The sequence below is a fragment of the Protobothrops mucrosquamatus genome, unplaced genomic scaffold (genome assembly GCF_001527695.2).
Source record: "Protobothrops mucrosquamatus isolate PMUCROS unplaced genomic scaffold, P.Mucros_1.0 scaffold8, whole genome shotgun sequence".
NCBI lineage: Eukaryota > Metazoa > Chordata > Lepidosauria > Squamata > Viperidae > Protobothrops > Protobothrops mucrosquamatus.
Window position 1 is genome coordinate 2,267,594 of NW_015386395.1, and position 9,321 is coordinate 2,276,914.

Consider the following 9,321-nt stretch of genomic DNA (forward strand, 5'->3'; position numbering starts at 1 on the left):
GACCACAGATGCATTGGAGAATAAGTTGGCCCCCTCCTCTCTGTGGCAGCCTCTCAAATAGAAGACCACTATCATGTCACCCCTAGTCTTTTCTTCATTAGACTAGACATAACCAGTTTCTGCAACTGTTCATCATATACTTTAGCCTCCAGCCCCGTAATCATCTTTGCTGCTCTTCTCTGCACCCTTTCTAGAGTTTCAACATCTTTTTAATTCAAACGCCACTACCAGCAACACCTGGAAAATCCCTCTGGTTATGAAACCTTGCCTTTCACAAGAACTTCTGACAAGAGGTGATAACCCAGTCCTAGATACAAAAACAGGGCCCCAACTCCCCTGAGTAACAACAGTGACCTCAGAGTGGTTTATTGTTTACACAGCTTTCATCACCCGTTTCCTCCTGGCCATCATCGTGAACAAACTTTTCTATTTCTAAATGACTTTCAAAATCTAGATTTTTAGGGGATGCTATTGGAGAAGTTGAGTGTTAGTACAAAAAGCAAAGTGTTCTTTATGATTTTGTCTATTTGTGTATTGGAATGGCATACATTTTAATTTTCTCTCTCTTTATAGTCCACAGTTTCTCTGTGAGAACTGCTAGATTTCTCATCTATTAACCTTCAATTCCCTGCTGCAACTCTACAGAAGCAAAATCCTGTATCCACTCACCTCAGAATAAATCCCACTGAATTGAAATTACTTCTGCGTAGATCAACATCAGATTATGTGAATCAGTGTCTCCCTTTTGATGGATTTCATTTTTTCGAACTATAAAACTGTAGCTCATAGGAATTTTTTTTTCCCTTCTAAAAGCCACATAGTCTAGATGTGACGAACGAGGTATAAAGAATTTCTAAATATTCAAAACTCTACCACTATTCTAAAATATATAATTTTATAAATAAATTTGTGTTTTATGCATACATATATATCATCACCATCACCATCATTTTAGCCGTTGTCTATCCATTGCAGGATGAAGGCCTCTCTTGCATGTTTCCAACCAATATGGTCCTGAGCTTTTATTATTATTATTATTATTTGTAAATATTTTAATTAGCCTTTTTCATATTAAAAAATGAGCCATTATAAAGTTTTGGGAGTTCTATTTATAACATTAGTTTCAGATCTTCCATCCGCTTTATTTTTTTATAGTCACAAATCCATAATATTTTATCAGCAACATATTGTCTGGGTTACAATGTTTAGCTTACTAATACATGTTAAACTCCTTTCTCTCTACCTCATTTTTCTAGTCATTGATAAAATGTATCCCACGTTCTAAAGTAATTCTGAATCTTTTTTCTCTTTCATTTTTAGTGTCAATCTGTCCATTTCTGCAGAATCTAAATTTTTCTTAATTATCTCTTCTTCCGCTGGTAATTCTTCATCCTTTCAATGTTGAGCAAATACAAATCCTGCACTCTCTTATACATACATACATACATACATACATACATACATACATACATACATACATACGGTACTTTTTTTTTAAATAGTCTAACCAAAACTCAAAAACTAACTTGACTATACAGGAAGAGTTCGGCATATCTGCATAGTTGCTAAAAGGATATGTTGAAAGGCAGAAACACACAAAAAGAGCTGACAATGTACTTACCCTCCAATAGAGGTTGGGTTTCTGATATGACCACTTGCCTAAGGAAAAGAAATTGATCCAGGTAACCTAAAAGAAACAATTTGCAGCCAGGTAGTAAAGCAGGAAAGGTTTGCAGCCAGGTAAAAAATCATGAACGGAAAAGAAAAAAAAAGCTCCACCCCCATTTTACCAAGCTCCCCTTATCTCAAGGGAAAGAGAAGAAGCTGACAGATTATGAGTCCCAGGAGAGAACAGCTTAGCAACACACTTGTTTGAGGAGATTATCCCTGGTTTCCCAGAAAGGCACCTCTGATTTTAATGTTCTATCATCTCTCCGGCTCTAACCAGATATATTAGCAGGAAGAAATAATGGGTTTATTGCCTATTCCTTCAGGAAGGTACCAAGCTAGGAAAAACCACTCAAAATCTACACAATATATGCATTGTAAAAATCATGTTAAGATTTCTTTGGGGGAGAAAAGACAAGGAGATTAGACAGGAGACTGCTAATTGGGATCAGAAAAAAATTGCATAAAAGTTAGCCTAATTAGCACACTTTCTGATAGCTGGACTATGACCTCTTTTTGTTTTCTCATCAGCATACATAGGACATATACAGAGCACCAAGATGGGGGGGGGGGATGTTGACAATCTCCATGGGGCCCTTAGTGATCTCTGAACTTGGCTTGCAGATGTTTCATTACTCAACTGGGTAACATCATCAGTGCTAGAGGGAGTTGGATTTGCTCTCTGTTTATATACCTGTCAGTGTTGGAGGGAATGTTCTTGATCTTCTGCACCAAAATAATCAAGCTTAGAGAGCACCAAGGACTCCACAGTTCAATCCTGAACTATAAATATTCTCTTTTATCAGTCTACAATCTCCTTTTGGAAGAGACATGCCTACTGATCGAATGGCAAATGGATGCTTTCAGAAAGATTAATTCTGAATGAAATATATGACTACTCATCAAAGGCAGGCAGGCACGATAGATTCGTATACTATCCTAAACCATGGTAGAGTATGAGTTTGGCCAAGGGGTCTGTTGAACCAGTTACTGTGGTATTTATACATCATGCTTAATGGCTAAGCAAATACATGAACATAGGTGATTGGTACTAATGTTGGAGAAAAAAAGTCTGTTTTCACAACTGCACAATTTGTAATTGCCCTGCTATCATTAGATGCTGTGGTTGCAGGCTCATCCATCGCCACTGAAGAAATTGGAATTGACCATCAGCCCAATCAACTTTTTAATGGAAAGGAAACCAGGTCTTTTTAACTGATTTTAAACTAGGATTTGAAATAATTTGTAAGACGATTCTTATCGTCACTCTATAAATTAATACATCAATAGAAAAAAAAACAAATGAGAAATACCATATAATAAACAAACAGAAACGTGAAATACTCAAACCATAGAGAAGATGCAAGGTAAATTTAGTAGCAGAATAATCTAAATGTGGCATGTTTATATTTTTCTGAGTTTACAGAGATTGCAAAGAATCAACAATAGCCATTAACAGCCTTCCTGGCCATTAGCTAAACACAGAATATGAACAAGTGCTAATGAGTGTTTTCTTGTTGGTTAGTATTGAATGCTTCAGTTTTATGTCTAAACACAACTCCCTCTGTAAAATAATGAAAGAAAATAGAATGATAAAAATTTGTGAGTTGGACATAGGGAATGAGACCTGAAGTGGCTTATGCACTTCTGAGCCACACTATGCCAAAAATAGAGTGAACCAAATCCTGATTTAGCATGATCTATAATCTAGCTTCTGAATACCTGTTAAATTAAGTTTTTATCAACAAAGCGCCTATATCTGAAACAGCACCATTCACACCCAAGGAAGGAAGCAGCATCAGGTTAAAAAATTGTTTTAATGAATTACAAAGAAAAAAATAAGTTCTGTTGGACACTTGCAGTCACAACCAAATTATGCACATGGTTCTTCTAAGCCAGGGGTGTCAAACTCACAACGTCACGTGACGTGTTGTGACTTTTTTTCCATTGCCGGCATGACGCATCTGGCCTGCGGACCAGCAGTTTGACACCCTTGTACTAAGCAGTTTCCTTTAATATTGATCACCTATAGACAGAAATCTTGCCAAAATAAATGAAAGAGAAGAAAAGATAGATCCTGGGGGTGGAGTCAAGAGAGGAATCAGTCTGGAATCCTTAAATTCTCACAAGAGATCCAGATCCAGCCTCCCTTGAATTCCGTTAATTTAGTGATGACTATTAGTTGGCTAGATTCTTACATATAGGCTTGAGCAATAGATCAGCTTAACTGGAACTTAATATGTGATCTTGATTCTTCACATCTGACATTAAAGTAACTATTTGCATAATTAAAGATATACTCTAAGACAGTGATGGCAAAACTTTTAGAGACCGAGTGCCCAAAAACTGGCCCCGCCCCTGCTCCACCCCTCTGCCTTCCCCCGCTCTGCCCCCCATCCCCCACCCCGCCTGCCCACAGGACCACTCACCGCCTCCAGGCCCCGCCGCAGATCGCCCAGGCAGCCCAGCAGCGCTATGGTGGCCACACCCTCTGCCCGCACTCTGCAGTATCAACTGCATGATGGGGTGTGAGGACAGAGTCTTGTCTACACTGCCTGGCTGCCATGTCCTTGGCTGCGCTGCTCTGTGTGGGCCACGCTCAGGGGCGACTCTCCTCCAGGGGGCTGTTGAAGAGGAGGGGGTCATGGGGTGAGGCAAGGCTGGGGCAACGGCATGTGTGCCCACAAAGAGAGCTCCGAGTGCCGCCTCTGGCACCCGTGCCATAGGTTCGCCACCACTGCTCTAAGAACTGCTAAGGGGGAGCTGTCTTGAACTTCTTCCTTCCATCCAAACTATCTAAACTTCTCTGTCTCTTGCTTCTCGGGAAGACTGCTCCAGCCTCCTGGGAATCCAGACTACACCCATCACAATGTTTCACAACCATCATATAGTTTATTTATTTATTTAAGATTAGTATGGCTGCTTATGTTAAAACACAATTCTGGGCATCTCACAATAACTATAAAATCCAAAACTATAAGACCATAAAACGTACGACCAAAAGCGCCTGAAGGCAGGACAAGAAGCAACGGATGGAAACTAATCAAGGAGAGAAGCAACCTAGAACTAAGGAGAAACTTCCTGACAGTTAGAACAATTAACCAGTGGAACAACCTGCCTCCAGAAGTGGTGAATGCTCCAACACTGGAAGTTTTTAAGAAGAGACTGGACAGCCATTTGTCCTAAATGGTATAGGGTTTTCCTGCCTGAGCAGGGGGTTGGACTAGATGACCTCCAAGGTCCCTTCCAACTTTATTATTATTATTATTATTATTATTATTATTATTATTATTATTATTATTATTATTATTATTATTATTATTATTATTATTATAACAGAACTTGGTGCCTCAGTCATTCCCTAGAGTTGCCACACAACCCAGATATCCTCATTCTATCCTGAGTAAAAAGCCAGGCCTTGATGGCCTTCTGAAAGACTAAAAGGGTGGGCACTTGCCAGATTGCTGGAGGGAGGATGTTCTATAACGTAGGGGCCGTCATGGAAAAGGAACACTGTTGAGGTCTTGCTGGATGGCAAGATTTCAGGGAAGGAAGACCTGGAGACGATTATCAGCTTAATATTAATGTTACTAAAAGAAAAGGAAAACAAAAACAACTACCAAGTAGAAAAGTATGCTTATATCTCATTATTTCAAGCCATAAATTAATTTCCTCTTTCCAGCTTGTGTTTGGTTTGTTTCCTGTATAAGGTTAAAGTTCTTTAATCTAATGTGAAAGAAATATGAGTGTGTCTGAATATGTACGTATGTGGGAAAGAGCGAGCGAGAGAGGGGGGGACTGGCTAAAAGTCAAACACCCACTCTCTGAGAAAAGATTATGCCAGATAGAACCGCACATCTGAAGGCGGTACCCAGGATCATTAATGTATCAGCACAGCTTCGTATCTGGCTCTGCATCTCTGGTCTGAAGCCTAATTAGCCCTACTGAGATCAACATTGTCCGCTGTCTTACTATTGAGAACTTTAGAGGAGATGACACTTGGCTTGGCTTTTTTCAGAAAGAACACCATCTCCATGCCTGAATAAAAATTTTATTTTTAAAAAATGGAGGCCCTTTTGCTTGGGAAAAATCAACTTCTTGTCTAAGTTAGAAGGTTCCTTCTCAAAGAACCAGAGGCCCAGAGTGCTTTCCTTGTCATGTTTCCCCATTTTCTAATTTTTTAATCAGGAGGGAGGGAGGGAGGGAGAGCGGGAGGGAGGGAGGGAGGAAGGAAGGAGGGAGGGAGGGAGGGAAATCTGTCTTTGATTAGTCTCTATGCATTTTTTTCAAAGTCTTGGAAGCCAGATGACCTTCCAAATTTCCTTAAAAGATGTCTATGCTATACAGGTAGTCCTCGACTTACAACATTTCATTTAGTGACCGTTCAAAGTTACTACTGCACTGAAAAAAGTGACCTATGACCGTTTTTCACACTTACAACCTTTGTAGCATTCCCATGATCATGTGATCGAAATTCAGATGCTTGGCAACTGATTCATATTTATCACAGTTGCAGTGTCCTGAGGTCATGTGATCATCTTTTGCGACCTTTTGACCAGCAAAATCAATAGGGAAGCCAGATTCACTTAACAGCCGTGTTACTAACTTATCAACTGTGGTGATTCGCTTAATAATTGTGGCAACAGAGGTTGTAAAATGTGGCAAAATTCATTTAACAAATGTCTCACTTAACAACATAAATGTTGAGCTCAATTGTGGTCATAAGTCGAGGACTACTTGTACTAGTGGGGAAATGGCTGAAACAGAACTACTTAAACCCCTCTTAGGAACTGAAGCTTGAAATAGTTTGCAGTTGGGCACTAGAGGGAACTAGAGGACGAGGCAGAAAAGAGTTAAAATGGCCAAGTGTCTATAACTCTTTTTTATTTCAAAAATAATTCTTCAGAAAAAAGAGTTTTTGAATCATGGACTGGGATTTTAATTAATAATATTAATTAATTCTCGGAAAGGATACAAATTTCAATGGACAAACTTTTAGAACATGATGAGAAAAACTTCAAAATACTTTTACCTGACACAAGGCATTATAAAGTTTGAAGGCATGAAAGGCAACAAAATTGAGGTTACCAAAACGGGAATTCAAAAAATAATTCAAGAAAACAACCTGGACAGGGAACAATTATGACAAGAAATCCTGACAATGTCTCTTTATAGGATTTATAAAGTACGTTGATGAAAGCTTTGAAGAATCCTTTTAAATGCTCATGAGTAATGAATGATCAACTCCTGAAATGCCACAGGAATTATTTAAATTAAAGGTTAAGATTGTGCGGAGCTAAAAAAAAGAAGGAATATAATGTTGGACTATTTGATCAGGGATTAATAATTAGTTTAGTACTTCTGGAAACTCCTAATGGATTTTTTGCTGAACTGGTTGATGATTTCTGGATTGCATCTAGACAAAGATTAGGTTATGGGGAGAAGAGATTTTTTTTAAATTGTAATTTTAAAAAAGGATGAAATTAGCCTATGCTTGGTGTGATGGAGTTTGGAAGCCTTTATTGCCTTTCTCTTTTGCTTTTTTTAGTCTATTTTTTTTCTTTTTCTTTTCTTTTTTCTTCTAATCTAGTTTGCATTCGTTTTTACTATGTGAATTAACAATTTCAATAAAAAAAAATTTTTTTAAAAGAGGACTCCCTCTGGATACCCTGTGTTATGACATCATTGCCCATATGCAATATTTGTGTAATGATACTATAATGCATGTGACATCATCATGGCTTGCGCCAGACTCCTAGGGTGTTTTGTTTGACTTAAAAACATAATGCTGTTTCTCCTGGAAACAAGAAGAATACAAAATACTTTGGGACCATGGGACTCTTCTCCAGTTGGAGCTACATAGTTGAGTCTATCCTCTCAGGACTTTGTGCAATATAACATGTCCTTTTTTCACAAGCTTCACATCTTACTCAGCCCACAGAAATATCCGCTGCAATTTATTAGTGTGTCTGTACTAATGAAGTCAATATTAACAAGGCTGCCAAAGAAGTAGGACCACATTGCCGCCCACTTTCCATTGACAGCCCAGCAGTGAGTCACCTTATAGTATGAAAGAGGTTTTCATTAGTGCGATGTTGACAAGACCTTTCAAGCAGGGTCAAGGGGAATTCAATACAAATAGTTCAATAATGAGAATGAAGTAATGGAGCTATCTAAATTCCTTCCCTTGTTAACATTCATTTTATCTTCTCCCCTCATACAGTACATTCACACTTTAAAAAAATCTGCTAGTTATTATGTCTGACTTTCACACTTAAATTCCTGTCTGCTTGTGACCAAGTTCAAAAAGTACGCTACTGTGCCATCGCTGGTTTAACCAGGCAAGGAATTATTATTAAGCCATAAATGGCAATTTACTAATAAACCAAAATAGTTGGCTTGACATAAAACATTAAAGTTTAATTATTTCATGGTGTCATTTAATGCATGATCCCAACTTATCTGCCCTTCCATTAATCTTGTTTTCTTTGTACTGTGTATTCTGAATTTTGTTTCATTTTCCTTTGTATTATGATCTGTCTTTTAAAGTTGAATAAATTATTCTTGTTGTGGCTAGTTACACGGTCATCCAGATGTTTAAACAACATTTGGCATTTTTATCCACCAAGGACCTGGGATAGGCTGATGTCATTTGATGATGATAAAGGTATAATCACAGGATGTAAACAGATCCAAATAAAGCTGCCTTTTGCAATTGACCAACAGTGATTTTTGTCAATGCTGTTCAAATGGTGCCCCAGATATTTAATATTATGTGTGGGTAATCTACAATTAGGTTCACAGTGTAAGACTATGGAAACTTAATAATTCAAGTCCTAACCAAGGACCTAAGAATTATTAAGGTAGTGTCTAAAAACACAGAAAGATGCATATTTTTATTATTTACTTTATTATGGTTTGTCTCCCAGCCACCTAACTGTATAGACTGGATTTGGCATTTTTATCAATGTATTGAGTCTTTCCCAACAACTGGAATAGGCAGGTGTTGTTTGATGGTGTTAGAAGTACCGCTGCAGGATGTAAGCTGCTCCAAGTAAAGCTGTCTTTTGCAACTGACTGATAGTGATTTTGTCAAGGCCAGTGGTGTTTAAGTGGTGCTCCAGATATTTTGGGATTTCACCCAAGGTTTCTATTACTATTGGTACTATCTTTGCTCTTTTGGGGCCACAGTTTTTCTACTCCTGTTTACAGGTTGTAATTTTCTCCAAGTCCAGTATAAAAATCTGGCTGACTATGCAACCAGCCTCTTTCTCTTCCTCTTCCTCCTCCTTCTTCATCTTCATCATCATCATCATCATCATCATCATCATCATCATCATCATCATCATCATCATCATCTGTTCTTCTTGCAGGCCATTTGCCTCATCATAGTACTAGGCAAAATACTTACATTAAGCTGCAAGTTTATGGCTCTTTTAAATGCCACATTAGGAAACAGCAACCTGATATTTTATCCTCTTGTGTTTGGTAAGTGTGTTTGTGGGGATGTTTACATAGTGTTTGGATCTTTGAGAGGAGGTCAAAAAAGTCTTGTTTTTTTTTAACACACACACACACACACACACACAGAGAGAGAGAGAGAGAGAGAGAGAGAGAGAGAGAGAGAGAGAGAGAGAGAGAGAGAGAGAGAGA